The sequence below is a fragment of the Corapipo altera genome, unplaced genomic scaffold, assembly GCF_003945725.1.
Source record: "Corapipo altera isolate COAL_440 unplaced genomic scaffold, ASM394572v1 61003, whole genome shotgun sequence".
NCBI classification, from domain to species: domain Eukaryota; kingdom Metazoa; phylum Chordata; class Aves; order Passeriformes; family Pipridae; genus Corapipo; species Corapipo altera.
The window spans coordinates 99,987-120,285 of NW_020885014.1; positions in this window are offsets into that span (position 1 = coordinate 99,987).

The following is a 20,299-nucleotide window of genomic DNA, read 5'->3' on the forward strand; positions in this document are numbered from 1 at the left end:
GTTCTCAGCCTGAGTAAAGTTGACCATGTATTTCCCACATGCACAATGAATGAAATGTTTTCAAAAGCTACATCTCCCAAGATAGAATGATGGTGATCCGCCTCACTAAATGTGTTACACTGAATGTCAAGAGAGATTTTCTTTTTTCCTTCCATATCACATTTTTTATTTGAATACACATATATGTGTTGATCCACCACAAAAAGAGATAAGGTGTCTTTTCCAAATGTAAGTAGAATTATGCCTTGTCAGTTGCCCTTCTCTTTCTTTTGAAGGGAGTTTTTCTTTATGGACAGGCATTTGAAGAAGCTCAGTTCCTGTACCAAAAAATAATAAAGGGAAGGCTGAGGATATTTTTCAATTTATGCAGGACGCACAGAAAGTAAATTCTCTCCTAGTCTGATGGGCGCAACAGAAGCTGGTCTCTCTGTTGTGCACTGAGACTGCAAAACACTATTTTCTTTCTTTTCCCCTTAAAATAGGCAAAAGAGATTTTTATTCTTTCACTGAATTTCTAGAAGACACTCTGAGATCAGGGAAAGGGACATAGTGAGATAATTCTTCTTCTTGCAAGAAAGTAGGGTGGGATACTCTTTTTTACCCTCCGTAGTTGCTTTATTTTTCCATCAAAGCACACATCTGATAGATATGATCCTTTCAGAGAAACCTGTTGCCTTTTAGTGGAAGAGGAAAGAAGGGGATGTCTTTTGAAAAAGGAAAAACTAAAATGTTTCCATAATAATCCTTTTTTACTAGTTCATTTTAATGAGGAAAATACGATGATGAGAGGAAAAAATATAGCTTTCCACTTCAACAAGGTATGTCAACTTTATTCCCCCAGTCTGTTTCAGTAAGAGTGAAACTATCATTGAAAACATGCAATTTAATGCAGTAGGAATTAAAAACTGAATGCCTTGCACAACAGCATTATATACCGACCAGAGGAGAAACATGATGTACAAACCAAAAAGCTGGTTTATAGGTCAGAAAAGAACTCATAAATCTCAACAAGAATAAAACTATTACTTCTTGCTGGTAGCTCTGTGGGAAGGAATAACATCTGTTTCTTTACTTTCTGGTGTTCCACTGTTCTCACCTTCCAAAGTTCTCCTTCCTCATTTCTTTCTCTCACTGCTGTAGGTGCCACAAACTCCAGGTGTCTTACTCTTCATGTGTTGTAAGACTGAATGTCCTTCATTGTAGCTCCTGAAGAACATGGGCACACAGTTAATTAAGAAGCCTCTTCAGAGACCTAAGAACTGTGTTTGAATACGGTTTGAGTTACTAATTCCAAGCCCTTGAAGCACACAGTATATACTAGAAGGAAAAGGAGATTTGCCTTGCATTTTTCTTAGTATACTCTACCAGCTGCTCCTGGTCGATGGGATCACCAGAAATTCCCTATAAGGGTGGTGTATTAATTAAATCTGAGAACATGAAATACACTTTTCTCGCAAAGAAACCTACTAGATTTGAACAATGCAAGTGGGATTAACAACAGATTGGAAAACCACCTCAGCAACCCAATTTAATTCTAAACCCAGAGGTCTTACCTCACAAAAGTACAGAGGTAATTGACAGGCACTTAAGATGACAGCTAACACTGTTACTAGCAATTATGATTTGATGGAAAATAAATCATAAGCCAAGTATCTACAAATAAAATCCCACAAAGCAGGCCAAGTAGCATTTCACAATACGTCCAGGTCAGAAAGATAGGAAACAGCACTGACTGGAGAACAGCATGAACTCTTTACAGGGAAGCCTTCTCATTGCTCTCAAAAATTTAAAAGCATACATGAAAGAGATGGAATTGCATTTGGCTCTGAACTGAATATTCGGAATATCAGTTTGCCAAAAGCAAACCTTTGCAAATGCAGTAAAAATGAGGCTAAGGCAGCAACAACTTTTCCTATACATGATTCTGGTATTTTTTGTAATATTGCTGTAACAACAGGTAAGCCCCATTACACACTTGCCTCCATCATGTTGCAGCAGTGTAAAATACAAAGAAAGAAAGCCCCTGCTCCAAAAACCTGGCTGTGCAAACAAAAATTGTGAAGTATTTACCTTAAAGCTTTACATTCTTTAGGGATTAAGTTTTCAGAAAAATAGAGGCTTTTTTGATTAAATATGTTGGGGTGAAAGGTACACTGAAACTATAGAAACAAAAGGAGAAAAAATATGACTCAAAGAGAATGTCATTTCTAGTTTTAGAAATTTGGGACCACATGTTTTGAACTGGTTTGTTAGATCTACTCTCGGCATTGTTACTAAGAAAAGACGTGAGGATTTTGTAGTTCAGTAATTTTTGCCGCATGAGTAATGCTGTTGCCATTCGGTACTCCCACTAGAAGAAAACACCTCTTTCAAGGGCAGTAGTTCAAGCAAACTTTAGTTCTGTAAGCATCCTTGGTTTGAATAAAAAAAAATCAATGTTGAATTTTTTCTTTTAAATTTAAAGTAATCTTTCAAATATACTTCTTATACAGCATTTATTGTGGAGAATCTTGCAAAAAAAATAACTCAGACTTGATATAAAGTGCAAAGAATTATTGCCTTTTCCCATTATAATGTTACGAGAGGTGGAGACAAGAGCCCAGTCTAAAGATATGCCTGTCCTGTTGCTGACAGACAAAAAGTGTTGTCAGTATAGCACACTGCTGTCCCCTTTACATTAAAACCACAATGTCACCAAGTAAAAGAGTCCACACATCACTTGGCTGTGCCTGGAATATGTGGGGCATGGAGGCTCCTCCATGTCACAAGAATTTGGGGTTGGCCCATACCATACATCACTCACTTCCCTTACTGGCAGGTGGTTAGGGAAACTTTAGACAGTTTTTAAGTTGCTGTGTGAATTATCCAAAAATAGGCTTATGAAGTTTACAGAGGACCAAATGATCAATGAGTTTTCACTACCTGCATTAATATTAGCAACTGGAAATGGAGATGGTAAATAGCTTTCAGAGACTTTGTTAGGGTTTATAGAAAGTAAAAGAATTACACTTCTGAAATGCTTTACCACTTACAGTGAAAGCCCACTGCTGATTTCATTAAATAAATTAAGAAGACACTTCCTGTCACTTTCAGTGAAGAAACAAGAGAGAAAACAAAGGAAGACAAAAGCACTGGTTTGCATTTTGCAGGGAAACCCATCAACAACTCTACAAATTCTTTTTTGTTGCTATTTCAGCTGCGGATGCTTGGTATTTGGATTTTGATTATGCTTGCTGTAAATGAAATTCTGTTAGTAAGAATACTTAAAAAGGAGGAGTTAGCAAAAGAAACTCACCCAAGAATGGAAGGCAATGTCATTTCACTAATAATGGCCGATAATGGCTTGTCTTGTCGTGACAAGTCTCCCATGGAGTCCAAACAAACATGCTAAGTACTCACTGCCTGATTCCTCTTCAGTACAAGCACAGGATAATCTAGAAACCTCCAGATCTGCATCATGATGAGACTTGTTTCACCATAGCTTGTAAAAGCTCTTGGTTGCTTTTAGGGCTCTCAGATAAGTGGAAGGATTTGCCATAATCTCTTTCCTGAGAAATGGATTTACAGCAAGGCTGGAGGTGGTTTCTCTTCAATCTGAAGGACAGAGTTGCAAATAGATTAGCTGGAGCCCTTTTTGTTTTAATTTCTTCTGTTCAACTGGTGGCAGAGGGTGCTCATGTCAGATAGGGACAGCAACCCTATACAGTTCAGGTTTACCTTGTAGGCAGTCCAGATGGTCCCAGCACATTGAGAAAACATCTACACTCTCCCTATTTGACCCTCTGCATGTGAGAGATTCTTCACATGAGTTCAAGTCCCCAAAATGTTAAACAAGTACTACCCAGAAGTGACAGAGATGAAGCTGACTGACAGATGCACAAGAAATCCACAGACATGTGGGATCCATAGGTTACTTTTGCAGTGGATCAAAAATCAGATAAGTGGATCAAAAATCAGATTCCAGGAGGGCTCTGTTCCCACCTGAAGTCAGTCAAATTAAGTGCACTGTTTTTAAAGGAACTCAGTGTGCTAGGGCTTATGATTCCACAGGAAATTCTTGGGGGGTTGACAAGGATTCAGAAACTAAAAGTTCTGAGGCAGAGGGAATGGCAAAGGGAGAAAGAACACATATGTAGAACAATCCAGAAGAGGAGGCTTTTCCACAGGGAATTTTGTCATTGCACAGTATTAACCTTTTGGCAAAAAATTATGTCTTCTAAATAAACAAGGTGAAAAACTGAAAAGGAGGAACAACAAGCCTGAAACAATTGAAACTTTTCATTTGGAGCTGAAAAAAATTCCAAGATTATTTTTCACCCCTAATTTTAAATTGGAGAGACTTTCTCTTGAAAAAATTATGTTTAGTTTAATTCTGATTTTCTGTCAGAGAAAGAAGTTCTGATAGAAAGATTTTAATTAAGTTAACTTCTGTTCATTGGCACTGAAGTCCCCCTCTCCCTGTTCACTGACTTTCAGGTGGGAGATCTGGCACTGTTTAGTCCCAACAACCAGTGCTTTGGAACAGACAGGTATTTTGATGGGTGTAAGATGGCTTCATTCAGTGTTTCACAAGTTGTTAACAGTGTGGTCTTTCCTCATTCCTCTAAAACCACTAGTTGTACAGTAAGTTTTGACTTCTCTTACAGAAAGACTGAGCAATTCTCCAAAGAATTATGATGTGTTCCCTGTCATTAAAGGTAACTCCAATAAACTTCTGAAGTTTGTTGGAACTTGAAAGCATACTCTTCTTATTAAATCTATATTGTATCTATAAATACATATTGCTCAAGAGAAAATAGCTGTCAACAAGATAATTGACACATCGTGATGAGCAAATGTCTTTTTCCCTGGGGCATCACATGTCAAAAAAAGGAAGCAGCAGGGAAGAGGAGGATCTGCTTAAACATGATATTTTGAATAGATGAAGAGTAGAATTGGAAGCAGCAACTCAATTGCTACTATATTTCAAGGTACATGAAAAGAGAAGTGACATGTCTCTTCAGTAATGCAAAAAATTATTGAGTATTACCTCTTCTATTTTATAAAGGAGCACATTGAATGCATATGATGAAATGGTGCAAATTTAAGGATGCAAGATATTAAATATAAACTACAGAGGTGCTATGACTGTGCTTATCTTCCTAAGACAAAAAATTAATATATATGTACATATATATATATATACAGAGATACAATTTGTGTAGTATGCATTTTAAAATAGTATAGTGAACAAAACATTCTAATTTTCAGGGAGGTTGCACAGTGAATATTTGACTAATGGAGATGAATGTTTTCTTTAAGATCTACTATCTATCATTGCTCTCTGCAGACTTTTTCACTAGTCCCAGAGGAGCATTTTAACTGTCATCATGTGAGAAGAGCAGTCAGACTGGCCATATTACCTAGTACTGTGCTGGGTCTTGAGCATTCTCTTCCATAAATCCCAAAGGGATCACAAGCAGTTGACCTATTTCTCCTATGTAGCCTTGACAAAAGGCTGGTAGAAGGGAAGAGGGAGAAAAATCGAGAAGATTCATTGACTGCTCTAAAACTGGGGGACATGAAAGGTTTGAGAAAGCAAGGATACAATCCTTAAAACCACCTTGAATAGAAAAGAAAGCAAAGAAAATATTTTAAAACAGGAATCTTATGACTTGCCTTAGGCAGATGGCCAACTACGCATAAGCAACTCAGCTCTTACAGAGGAGTGTCCTACTGCTATTAAAGTGGAGCTGAAAAGGGATTGCAACACGTTCTTCAACTAAGATGCAGTTGTGTCAGGTACAATAACTGAAGTATTGTGCAACAGTAAAAACAAAACTCAGATTTAGACACTGACAGACAGTATAAATAGAACCTCTCCTGACAGTACATAGAGATCTTGAGTACTAAAGTCTTTAAATTAGTACACTGTATAAAAGACAAGGAAAGATAATAAAAGTCATTAATTACAGTGGAAAAACACCAGATTCAATCTGTTTGAAAGGTAACAGATTGTTTAGAGGTTGCTGTATGGAAACTCCTTGTGGAGTCTTGTAATGAAGTCATAGCATAAAATCCATTCATTATTGCTGTTACACATGAAAGAAAAAAAAAAGCTTAAATTCAGTGTTCCTAACTATATAAAAACATGAAATACCTCTCTGAAAAGAGTCTTATGGTCCTCTGTTAACATAATTATGTAAATAGTGCTCCCCTGTGACTAAATCTGTCATGTCAATAAAATTTAAGACTCAATACCGAAGTGAATGGACTAACGTACTACCTGTAGTCAGTGGTTTCCACTAATTGCACAGCACTGATGCTTTTCTCCACTCCTCCACCTAATTATGGAGCTAGGACCAAACACTTTGTCAGGACTCTTTACTCTGATGTTCAGGTAATGAAATAACCTGGGGGAGACATGAACCAGTTCCGAGAGACAGAAATTTCCTCACTGGATGCTCAGTACAGATGTTGGGAGAGAGTCATTGCCCCTGAAATCAGAAGCAGGCAACTGACATCAGGCTCAGAAAATGACTCTCTCAGTAGACTACCCTGTCTCTGGCCCAGTGTTTTCGTGGAGTCTCCAGGAAACTGATTGTCTTTTCCAGCTGTTAAAATAGACAATGAAAACAGGCAGGAGCAGAAAGGGACACAACTGGTAAGGGTGGGTAGTTGTTAGCTCCGAGTGAATTATGCAAGTTTGGATTTCAACCCAGTTGTCTCAGTCCTTGTGGGTGTTGGTAATTTGTTCCTGGCCAAGTGAACATTTCATTTACTTTCCTAGGTTTGACAGTGTTTTGAAGGTACTGTAAACTGAATGAGCATTAAGAAGTGAGAGCGAAAAAGAGTAGCCTTGCTTTGGTTCTGATTTTGTATTTAACTCCAAGCAAATTACTTGCTCCCTTTGCATTTTGTTATCTCCCTCTTAAAAGAATAACAGCACAATTAATGGTGTTGTGTAGCAGGAGGTATTGTAGACTTAACAGCATCAGTATGTGAAAGCTACATTTTGTATACCATCAGCTTTTCTTCTGTGTGATAAAGAAAATCTTTACTTGTCTTGACTGTGAGTTGTGTAATCAGTGAAGTTCAGCTGTTCTGAAGCTATTTTACAGTACATATTATCCACAGAAAGAAAGCATCTCATAAAAAAATTAAAATGTTTAACTCTCTCAGTTTCTAATGGTCAACAGCATTTTTCCCTCTATTTTTAAGTAAAGGTAAAAGGTCACTGAAAATGGACACAGAATTTATGTGTATTTGGAAATTCTAGCTTCTAGTTAGTTGAGGCAGTAATGACTGTTGCAGCTCTTATCCACAATTACTATTCTGCCCCATAAATTCAAGGATGGATTAATATATAAATTATTGATCAAAATGGCTGTCAGACACAGGGATCTCAATGGAAATGGTGGAAGGTAGTGGCAACCTCCTGGAGGTGTAGCTGAGCAGAAACTGACAAAAAGAAAATGTCCATCAGGTTTATTTCACAATGTTTTAATTTTAGTAGATTTACAAGTATTTGCTTTCAGTTTTGTATCCTTGTTGTCCTTGTTGTGGTTTCTGTTCACCTGCATTCATGTCTTTTAGTCTGTTCTTAAGAACAAAATGTCGCCCTCTCTTTCTACCTAATCTTGTTGCATGCTCTTATTTTATTCACTAGGTGTAAGCCAAGTTATTTCCTAGAGGGAAAAAGACAGAATTTAATTCAATAAATTCCCCTTGTTCTATGTTTCAGTTTATGTGCCAAACAGCATTTGCAGCTATTCTAGAGATCCCAATTGAAAGGAATATTATTTAGTCCGACACCTACAGCTACAGACACCTACCAGCAAACAAATCTCCACAAAACTCTCAGAAGAGAGTTGAAGTAATGCCCAAGGGGGGAAATCTCTGCAGAATTTGCTTTTCGTCTTTGCTTATCAGGATCACAGGTCATCATTCTAATATCTCCCTTGTGCAAACCCTGGCCTAAAGGACATACTGACCCTTAGAGGCAATTTATAAGCAACATTGTCATGGTTTGTTTATGACAAACATAAAGGCCAGAAAATGTATTTTGTGTAATAATTTCTACTGGAAGACACAAATTTGACTAAATCCCTGCTTCATATATTGGATTGCCTATTATTATGTTATCAAGAATGGCAGGTAAAAACCAACAAAATAAGAGATCTCAAGGAAAGATGAAATACCACAATATGAGTCACTTGTCCCTTTTGTCCTTCCCATCTTAGCAGGGAGAACTCAGTGTAAATTTGCTGTCAAGTTGTCAACAGTGTCATTGAATACAGCAGAACTCTATTTAAAAGCTGACTTGGTAGATTTGTCCCTAAATCACTGTGATCAGTTTTCACTTGATGATCATATATATGTTTAATTTTCATCTGGTTGAGCTGCTCTGTGTACTACAGGTTAGAAGATGAGTTGACAGCTTTGTGGCATGCTCATGCTGCCAGATCTGGGTGCTCCACACAAATGCTTAGTTAGCTGTCAAGCCTATAAGGTTGGGTGCTGCTGCATGGAAAAATACCTCTGTCACTTGGTGCTGATCCTGTGCTTGGTAAGGTACTGAGAGAAAGGAGCCCAAAATTGATTTGTGTGCCTCTCCCTGTGTACCTGCAGCCTACAGGTATCTCACATTCCTAGGGAGTGGCTGGGGAGTGGAGAACATATTCTAGAGCTTATACCCAGAGTATTTTTTCAGGCAAATTTTTGATTAAAATATATTTACCTCTGTAGAAACTCAAAAGTTAAAGAAGGCCAGACAAATCAAAATGCACAAGTGAAAAGCAAAAGATACCTTAGATTTTTGAATCTAAAATGCTATTGTGGTACCTTGAAATTTTTTATATTCTTTCTAATCACCCAGATTTTCCTAAGCAATGACAAAACTGATTTTTATTTTGTAAACAGAAAAATGTTATAATTCATTGTCACAATTTTTCTTCCAGGAAACACAGCTATTTCTCACTTCCAGGCATACCTTGCTCAACCCAGTAAACTAAGGTTCCTATTCAATTTTTTCTGAGAATTTGTGAAATTTTCTGGCAAACACATTCACGGAATAGGATTTAGTATTGATAACTTGTTAGAAGAAATTAAAAAAAACCAAAACCCACAACAAAAATGTTTAGAGAATTAGCATGTGGCAGAATTGAGGAGAATGGAGATGAAGATAATGTCAGCAACAGAGAAGTCCATCTCAAATAAATTGTTAACATTTCAAAGGTTATTCCTTTTTCCTACTGCTTACTGATGCACATTTCAGAGATCTCACAATTCTGAAGTCCATGCTCAAACCTTACAGTCTGACTGCTACCTGTGGCAGGAATGTGATCCATGCAAGATAAGAGCTACACTTGCCAGTAACATCTATTGATGGTGAAACTGAACTTTACCACCAATTTGAGTATAAAAGGTAGCTCGTGATGAACTGAAGATTTTACAGAGAACATTAGATGACTAAGCTGCAAAGTTTCCTCAGAATTTATATCACAGTCTAGTTTTCAGAAATGTCTGTCCTTTAACTCTTTCTTCCCTTTTCTTTCCTCTTCAGGTGTTAGAGCACACAAATACCTTGCAAGTCGTAAGGTTTGGGGTTTTTTTATATTTTTCCTTGGAACTTACATGACAGAGCTAAGATGGCAGAAATGCTGCTGGTTTTTCTGACCAAAGACAATGGATCTTTTACTTTGAGAGACTGGAAGTTGTTGTTCTTATCAAATAAAATGAAAGTGACTATTTGTTTACAAATATTTTTCTTTACACCAATTGTGAAAGTAAGGACTTGGTAGGTATTCCCAATTCAAGACTAGATGATCATAAAATAAAAGATTAGGTAAAATCTTTACCTGAAGCCTACATTGAGTAATGTAAAGAATGCAATATCATGCAATTAATTTTCTATAATTGGGCTCTATAAAATGGAGTCTTGCTATTTGATATAAACCAGAAAGTGATCCATGTCAATAACTTTACTGATCTGCACTGCTTATTTCATCTCATTGAAGACAAAAACTAATTGCAGTAAGGATACATGGACTGAGACACCAGCACGAAAGTAGAACATTCATTTTCTTATATAAGGCACAGGTCCTGGATCTTTGAGGAAAATTCTGTACTTGAACTGCAAAGAATGTCAGGAAGGGTTACTTGGATGATAATAGAAGCGTAGTAGAGAACAAATTAGAAAGTGTGCCTTGTTTCAGCCTGCTAAAAAAAGGCAGTACAGTAGTTTTGTATAACTATGTTCAAGATGGCTGAACATCAAGAGAGGGGAAAAATTACCTTAAACTAATACTGGCACCACATCAAATAACTGCAAATTGGTCATGTATAAATTTAGACTGGAAATTAGGAGAAATTTTCTAACCACCCAAATAGTGGAGATCTGGAAAGGTCTTCAAAACAGGGCAAGGAATCCAAGTGGTTGTAAGATGTAGCTTGATAAGGAGAACTCCTGGAGGGAGGAATTAAACTAGTGGCATGAAGACTTGAATTTCTAAGGAGGTATGAAAGGAAACTGGGTCACTGCTTATAGAATATCTGTAGCTGCGCATTTCAGGAAAGGTTTTCTCCTTCAAGCAAAATGTCCACCACCACCCTTTCCTAATTTTTCTTCTCATTTTCCTCTACCTCCCACAGAGGCACTGGGGCCGGTAGATCAATTTCTTTTCCCAGTAGCAATGTGATTTCGAGAGTTGTACACTTCCTATGCCCTGTTCACAAGCCTGAACTCAGGATGGATCAGGTGTCAGTTCCCTCAGGTTAGAAGGATTATGGATTAGTTGAGGCACAGATACAGAGACACTTGCATGCAACTGGCTGTCATCCCAGCCACACTGGTAAGGGCTCTAAAGGAGAGGAAAGTTTTTCACTAGTAGCAGGGACCACTTTCAAGGTTTCCCCAGAGAGATAAATTGCTTGAATTTTTATTATAAAGTTTTATTTTTTTACTGTGAGACTTTTTAGTGACTTCTTTCTTTTATCTAATACTGATCTGACTCTGATTATGAGATGGTAAAAATGATGGGCTATTTATGCACAGACTCTGCGTAGTATAGTGAACTGCAAGGTGTTTGCTGTGAGGCTTAAGTCACACTTTAAAGATACAAAATATTACTAAATTACTATTGCTTACTACTAATTAATTATGATTACTATCACTAAAATAGCATGCAACAGTTCAGGGTGTAGCCTGAAACAAGAATACTTTTGATATTTGGGAATTAATGAAGTAGTTTAGTGCTTTTATAGACTAGGATCAGAATTATTATTTAACAGTAAATTGTTTTATTATTGTCATTATTATTACACTCTTGTTGTTTTCTCATTTAGAAAAAAACAGCTTTTTTAAGGCAAGTTGAAGACAACTCAAAAATCACCTACTGAGTTTGAAAGCATGTGATATTTGTACAAGTAAAAATTAACCAGACTTTTGTCCCACTATTTCTTTATGGCACTCTGAAGATACACTCAAACTTCAGACGGTAGTCTATCTTTAAACTATTACTTGGGTAGTCCCTAAGTTGTTTAAGTTTGTCCTTGTATATGATCCTGAGCATAAGAACATTTACTTAATCCCAGTCACTACAGCCCCAAAGGGTTTAGTGTCAATCTCTGTTTGGACAGAGTGAGCATCTTTCTATAATGAATGACCAAGAAAGCACACCTTGTTCATGCAAAGACTGTGCATCACACATAGCTGGTAGTCTTTAAGGGCTTTAGCATCTTGAGTAATGTAAAGAATGCAATATCATGCATCTGACTTACTCCTAGAAAACCATCATATTGCAACAGTGGAGACTTATTACATCCATTATTATGGATTAATAATCCATTATTAACCTTATTACATCCATGCCTACTACTTTCTTCATAAAACCCTGATATTTCTTTAAAAGATCTCTTGTAGCTTTTCCACTTTTCCATCTGCTATGTTTTACAATTTTGGAGCTCTGAAGCGTTCAGTGAATAAATGACCTGCTGAAGACCCTTGCATTTTCTGTGACATATCTGGGGTGGGCACCAAAACTCAGGGCCAGTGCTTTATTTCTGAGATTCCTTTGCTTCTCTCCATCCACAAGGCATTGGAGTTGCACTACTTCAAAAATGTCTTCTTCACTCAGCACTACATTGAAAAGAAAATCTATCCTTATCTGCTTTCCTACAATAATAACTGTGGAATAATAGAGAGCACTGCTTGTATTTTGGAGCATCTCTCTATTTCTCATATTGGTGCTGTTTACAGCAGGGTATGTGTTTCTAGCATAAATCATGACTAAACTCTTGCATTTATATCTGTGGCTAGAGTACCAGGGCAGTGAAGGCTTCAGGACAGAGAAACGAGACAGAAAATGCATCAGCTCTTTAGGCAAGGCACAAGGTGTAAAAATGATGGTTTGCGGAGCCAAGCCAGAGCTGTAGGCTGGAAAAGGCACATGGTTGCTAACTGACCACAAATGATTTATCCTCTTCTGTGGTAGGTCCCACTGTGAGGTGCCTGACAGCTCCAGCACTGATTCAGAGGGAAGGGAGACTCCCATTGCTGCAGAGTCACTTCCTATGGCACCTGATTTCTCTTGTAAACAGCCCAGGAAAGCACCTTTGGCTTGTGAGAGCTGCTGGACCATCCCCAGGGAGGAGGAAGCAGGCTTCGTCACTGCCCAGTAGCTATAATGTAACATGTATTTAACCACTTGTCTAGCAGTTTAGAGTGAAGAAAAGTGGAGATGCCAATTTTTGGGGTATTTTCTGCTCTCTCATGTGAACGGCATGATAAGTTATGGCTTTCAGTCCTCAGGTTTTATTTGCACTTATTCAAATGTTCTTTACCTGAGAGGGAAGAAAAGTCTGAGGTTGATTCAAAACAAGCCTTGGGTCAAGAGCTCGCAATTGTTTGTCAGTGTGAAAACACAGGAAGCTTTGCGTAGTTACGGCACTTTCCTCACGTATATTGACTTTGTCTATTTTTCTGAGGACCTACTGAGGGACTGAAGCCTTATTTTTTTCTTTCACACTTACATGGGGCTTGTTTGGGGTATCCATTTCTTCATTCTTACCACAGTACTTCAATTAATAACTTCCACATTCTTTCAGCCTCAAAATTAAGAAGTTTTTTTTCTCCTGAAACTGTTACCTGTACAACTTAAATTTATGTAACACAAAGGTAGTAAGTTTAATTCAAGATATTTATAAATTACAATTACCTTCCATGGGTTAGTCCTTTACAGTTATAACTCCCCATAATACTAAGTCTTGCTTTGGCATAACTAAATGAATAAGCCTAAGTACTTTGAATTATATGCCAGTTTGGCTCTTTTCTCTCTCTTTGAACTTCACACTTATAGTTACATAAACACTCTCTCTCTGAGCTTTATACTGATTTTGTACGTAAGTGTTTAGCCTCCTTTAGTGCAAATGTTATTTTTTATAGATTAACAGTTTCTTAAGTAACAGTAAATTTGCTTCTATATTCACTTCTTTATTCATATTGCATATATATATATATATATAAATTTGAATCGTGAGTGTATGTATATTTATATGGGTCTCTCCATGCGTATGCACACAACCCAAGTTGCCTGCATATAAATTCCTTTGCAAATTACCAGACACAGTTTATGGACGATCTGCAAGAATGTTATTTTCAAGAGGTAATAATTGTCTCTCAGATGTGATGAAATACAATCGTTTGTAAGTACAGATAGAAAAATCATAGTTACCTCTAGCAGAACTTTTTTGAGTATTTCAGTGCCATAGTAACAGTTTTATAAATGATATCTCAAAAATAATATTCTGAATGGATGACAATATCAATGGAACCATATTCTTACCATCTTTCTTATGGAGTTCAGTACAGATCTTGTATTTTTTCTATAAAAAAGCAATTTTTCATCCTACACCTTTAATTGAGAATAGACTACTTTTATAATAAAGTGAAACAGAGATATTTTCTGTGTAACAGGAAGATCTTATATGGAGTTTTAACCCAGCCATATGTCCAGAGAGAATACTTTACTGAGTAAGGTTACTTGAGGAAAAAGTCACTTCTAAATATATGTGCCATTCAAGCTGAGGTCTGACATCAGATTTCCCAGGAGACGAGCAGGTACTCACATGGCATGTGCTGTTCGGGAAACTTGGAGGAAAATATTTGGTGGTGGTGACTCATGAAGGCATTTCCTCTCCCTCTGAGTCAGGACTGAGTCAGCACCCTGGTGCATAGGGCACACTGAAGAGGCTGTGATCTGGATGAGTCACTAAAACCACACTCTTCACCTCCTGTGGTCACTGCAGGTCCCAGAATGTTCCCTGCATCCACTCCCTGCAGGCACTCTCCCTGTTCTCCTTGCCAAACTTTCCACTGGGCAGTTCTGCCAAAAGAAATTCCCTCTCCAGTTTCTTTTGCTGTTACACTTTCTTCACCTCCCCCTGCCAGTGGCCCTGAACTTTGCCCTTCCACAGAGCAACTGCACCAGCCCTCAGACTCCACTGGGGCTGATGCAGGGACTCATTCATGAAGGTCTGACCCTACAGTCTTGCTAAGTCTATTAACTTACTGCTATGCGTTGTGTCTTGACAAGATTTAAGGACTAAAGCCATATAGGAAGTTCTAAGAGGTTGTTTATGTCTTCATTTCCCAATAAAACTCAGTTATTAAGCATTGTTGAGCCTTTTCTTGCAGGTGGTCTGAAGTCACACCCTCTGGTGATGTCACCTACCAGCAAAGGTACAGCTGGTGCAGAAAGAAGCCTACCCGTGACAGTGACAGCCAGAACATCTCCTGAAGCCCAGGCTAGGTGATAGCACAGGTAAGAGTGGACAGGTAAGCAGGAGAGAAGTTTTTTCCTCCTCCTATTCATTGTAGACATGGTGCCTGCAGAGAAATGGGTTTTTCTATTCCCAAGTTCAACAATAAATGCTTTCATTATATAAGCCTAATGTTTTGTTTGGGGTTTTTTATTACAGAATTTCTTATTACAGATTTCTTATTAAAGAATCACGGAATCAATTAGGTTGGAAAAGACCTCTGAGAACATTGAGTCCAACCTTTGACCAGATACCACCTTGTCAACCAGACCAGAGCACTGAGTGCCATGTCCAGTCATTTCTTGAGGACGTCCAGGGATAGGGACTCCACTATCTCCTGGATATCTGATTCCAATATGTAACAACCCCTTCCACGAGGAAATTCTTCTTGATGTCCGCCCTAAACCTCCATTGACACAGTTTGAGGTCATGCCCTCTTGTCCTGTCCCTTGTTCCTTGGGAGCAAAGCCCAACTCCTATCCGGTTCCACCCTCCTCTCAGGGAGTTGCAGAGCGTGAGAAGGTCCCCCCCGAGCCTCCTTTTCTCCGGGCTGAGCCACCCCAGCTCCCTCAGCCGCTCCTGGTGCTCCAGACCCTTCCACAGCTCCATTCTCTTCTCTGGATACGCTCCAGCCCCTCAATGTTTCTCTTGTCATGGAGGGCTAAAAAATTGTACCCAAAATCTAGGGTGGGTCCTCATCAGTGCCCAGCACAGGGAACTGTAACCTCCCTGGTCCTGCTGGCCACACTATTGCTGACACAAGCCAAGATGCCACTGGCCTTCTTGGTCACTTGAGCACATCTGGGCTCATGTTCACCTGGTGTTGATTGCTTTGCATCCTTTCTAGGTCCAAAGAGAACAGCATTTATATTTTTATTTAATCTTTCATGACCAACATAGTGCTTATAGCAGCACATAACTGTTTCATGAAATGGTATCGTCAACATTTTCAGGCCTGAATTACTCAAAAAAATTTCAGAGACTTCATTTAATTTAGGAAGTAAGTATTGAGAGAAACTGAATTCTCTTTTGGAAGAGAAAACCCCAAAATATAATAGTTCTTTTCTCAAGCAGTTGTCATGTGTTGTCTTCACATGTGTAAATTTTATCTGAAGCAAGATGGGATCCAGGAGTGGAGGTCTCTTGGAAGAAGAATAGGTTGTGACCACTCATAGCCTGAAATTGAATAGATTTTTTTTTTACTAATCCATGTGGACTTACCATTGTGCAAGTGTCATATTTTTCATTTTTTTTATTTAAGTAATAGCACTGTAAGAGCAATCAGACTCTTTCATGTCAGGCAGAGACTTACTTCAAAATTCTTACAGTTCAAAGGTAACGAAAGGGAGTGATGAATGTGATGTGGAAAGGAGACAGAGAATGAGGGTAGTTGTCCAAGATCATGACACCAGTATATTGGTGACTTGAGAGAATTGCCTGAGGTCCAAGCAGTGAAACAAATGGTCACCTTGACTTTATTCTTGAGCATAATTATGTTCCTCTAAAATGTCAGTTCCTAGCCATAAACTGAATATCAATAGGTCAACTTTCAGGAGTTTATAACTCACTTTGCCATATTAGAAAAAAAACCAAAACAAACAAACAAAAAGCCCAAAACCAAAAACCAAAAACCAAAATCAAACCAAATTAACCAAAGTTATTAAGCTTCAGTGGTGGATTCTTCAATCCCTTGAAATCTTTTAGAGTAAGAGCACATAATATGTGGGAGTGTAGCAACAGCATAATGCCCACACAGTACAGAATTATCAATGTTTTGGAGGTGTTTGATAATACTAATAACTAATAACTATTAATAATAAATAACTACTAATAACAACTGTCCTGCTTTTATTGGGATAATTAAAAATTTTAGAATATGTCTTTCATGAGAATAAGTAAGGAGAGAGACAGAAGGAGAGAAAGACTTTGGGCTTTTTAATTTGAATAGATATTTATCTTTTTTTTTGTCCATTACGAACACTCAGCTTCTGTGTTTACTTTCTGAACATTTGCAAGTAGTTTCAGATTACCTTTGTAAATTCCTGTGCTTGCTCTCTAATGAAATTTTACCTCTTCTTGATTTTTAAAATAATAAAATATTTCGTACTCATTTGGAATCTTTTGGCTTTTCAAGTGTCTCTCCTGAAGACATCCACCATCTGTTCAGGAAAAGACGACTTGAATAAGATCATGCAAAAGCTTTTAGTTATCTGCAGGGGAGATTTCTGAGTCATTGCTGTGAAGTTTTTTCAGAGCATGTAAGATATGTAGTAAAATGTTGCCTACTCAGATGAGGTAGTATAGTCCACAACTTAGATGGCTACTTGACAAATTTTTTTTTTTTTTTTAAGTCTTCCTAAAGGAGGAGGAAAAATAGCCCTTTGAAATCCTTTCAGTTTCATGTGTAAAAAATAAAAATGAAAATTGGCTGCTTTCAGAGACTCACAACTTCTGTTTAACTGTATTCATGTTCCAATGTGCATTAGAACTGTTTTACTTGAGAATGAGATGGGATTTTATTTCTTAAATAGACTCTGAGTTTTTAGCCTTCTAAATTCCACATGTATACTTCCACATCTTAAAGTGTTTAGAGAATTAAAACAATATTAAATTGTTACAATTGTAAAATCAGTAGAAAACTATTATTCATTAAAAGCAGAGATGATGATATTTATACAGAAAAATATGAAGAGTCCTAAAAATGGATTAAGTTAGATGTTAACCTTCCCTAATATCAGATAAGGGCATTGGGGCAGGGCAAAAAAAAAAAAAAAAAAAAGGAAAAAATATTTTCAGGAACTTTTTTGGATAAATAAAGTTTGACATATATTGCTTCCATTACACTTAGCTCCTTTTTGTCCTTTGGATGACTCTAGGTCTCCTTCTGACTCTCACGAGGAAAGCACAGTGAGACTTTGATCATGTGAAATATGTCCTGTCAAACTGCATTACCATCTACTTCACAGGTGTGCTGAATTTGGCCCCCAGAGTCTACTTCTGTTCCATGCCATCTGATGGAAACTTTGTCTTCAACTTCAGCAGAAGAAAGTTCACGCCTGAAGTTAGTTTAGTTACTCACTGTAAGTGGCATTTGCAACAAACACAGCCCTTTATCTTGTGAGCAACTTTCTTTTGCAATCCTACCTGATTCCAGTTTTGCAGTTATTCTGTCTCAGGTCAGGTTGAGGAGAATTTCCTTTCCCGTCCTCTTGATTTGATGAAGTGTGGGTGCAGTGTGATCCCAAAGACAAGGTGTCAAAGTTTGACTGGGCAGGTACGGACTTCCAACTAGATATGTTAGTTGGAATGAAGAATTTAATTTACTTCTTGTCCTCTTCTTTCTTTCTTGTTTATCTGTCGTGACTGTATCCCAAATCCCGTGTGCTCAACCCACAGTGTCATGGGACCCAAGAATCTCTGGGGCTGCTGTGCACTCCTGCTGTAAACGCAGTCAGGAAACGATCTGCCTCTGTTTCTGCTTAGGCTACCCCAGCAAAGAATAAAATAGGATACACCAGGTTTCCAGGACTGAGGGGGGGCGGGGGGCTGGTTTTTTTTTTTTTTCTGTTTGGTTTTGTGGTGTTGTTGTTTTGGTTGGGGGTTTTTTGTTGTTGGTTTGGTTTTTATCAAAAGATTTGATCCTAACCATATGTACCTGGAAATTTGAAACACAATTTCAAATTTGTTTGTTTGGTTTTTTCCCAAAAATCTATAACATATATTTTCACATCCCAGAATAAGAATCTTGATACTTCCATTTTCTCCATACATTTATAGGGCTTTTCACTGAAGGCTGATATTTTAAGGTTCTGTGTGTCCTGCTTCACAGTCATCAAAAGAGGGATGCAGTTCAGCTTTAGCCTTGGTTGAGACAGCATGGAAGGACACAGCCAAGAACAAAATCAAAACATCCTTCCAAGCACACATGAAACAGAGTTTAAAGTAACAGAAATACTGAAGTAAGCCATTAACTGAAACTCAGATTTGCCTAATGTTTCCCTTTTATCACACTACATCTCTGGAATTAAAGTTTGGAATTCTCAGGCTTTTTTAAGAAAATGGAGGGTTTTAATACCAGATTCTGCCTACCATGCAAGAGCTTTTTTTTGCATATATATCCAGAAAGTCTAAATTTACCAATGTATATATCCAACTGCAATGTCACTAGTAGTGTGGTCTGTGGGTGGATTTTTCATGCTGACTCTCAGAGTTATTTTTTTGTTTAAATCCCCAAATGATTTCAATATGCTTTTCAACTACAGAGTGATAGGAATAAATATATAATTTGTGCCACGTTTAAGGTCTTTCCTTTTTTTATTGCCAGTGTTTTGTTCCTGCTTGTCCGATATATACAATGGAAAAGAAAAGTAGAGAGAAGACTTATCTAAAAAATAATTTTAAAAATATGTGAGAATATTTGTATTTCATCTTCATCTTATGACACTGGCAATTTTTCCTCCACTTTCTGATCCTGGGTAACTGAAATAGGGGCAGCACTATGGCCATACATTACTATCCACATGGATACCCAAAATCGATCTCCCAGATTTTATTGTATATATTTAGGCATTCTCCCTTCTCTTCCATGCTTTTGTATTGTGTCAACCACAGATGTTTTCTGAAGATTGCAGATTTTCAGACCGTGTTTACTTCATTTGCATCGCACATATATAATTTTCTCCTCTTTTGCAATGCATTTAGAATTTCATTCAAGTGTAATGATGATTTAAAAAAAAATTGAGAGCACATTTCTAAGTGTTTTGGCATGCAGAAAAATATCATGAACAGGAGATATGTATTTCAGAGATAAATTATGTTCCCTTTGACCATCAACTCTTTAAAAAATGCCTGCTAATGTTACAATGTTTTCACAAAATGGTGAAAAGAATATGTATCCATGCAAGCAAGCAGAGGTGTCACTGCAGAAGGAGTATTCTGTTTGTGTGCATGAATAGAAGTGTTAAAAATGTATTAGTTTTTACATATATTCCTGATATTTGGGTTCCACAGGATGTTCTTAAGGCACATTCTCAGTTTCCTAGACCTGACTCTCATATGACTTTTCAAAATAAAGGCAAAATACTATCTATATTTATGATTTTTGATTCGTGATTGATTGTGGAAGATATAATCTGGATATATATCTCATATTCAATTAGGAAAACAGCACGACATGTATGAATCATAAAGACATGAATTACACAGCAAAAGACAGTATTCAAAAATTATTATATATATAGTTAGTTTGACAGTGATTTGCTCCCTCTATCTAAAATATTTTATCAAACCAGGCAAATGCTTTAAATAATAATAACAAAATTGAGTGTTACCGGAAATTGACAGAAAATTAACTTTCAGCCTCCTCTTTGCTGTTTAGGTCCCTATCAGACCAAATAGAATACACTGTACTTGCTTGTAGCTTTCACTATTCTTCAGGCAGAAATCAAAACTTGGATTAAAATATTGCTTTAAATAGAAACAACACTTAGATCAAAAAACG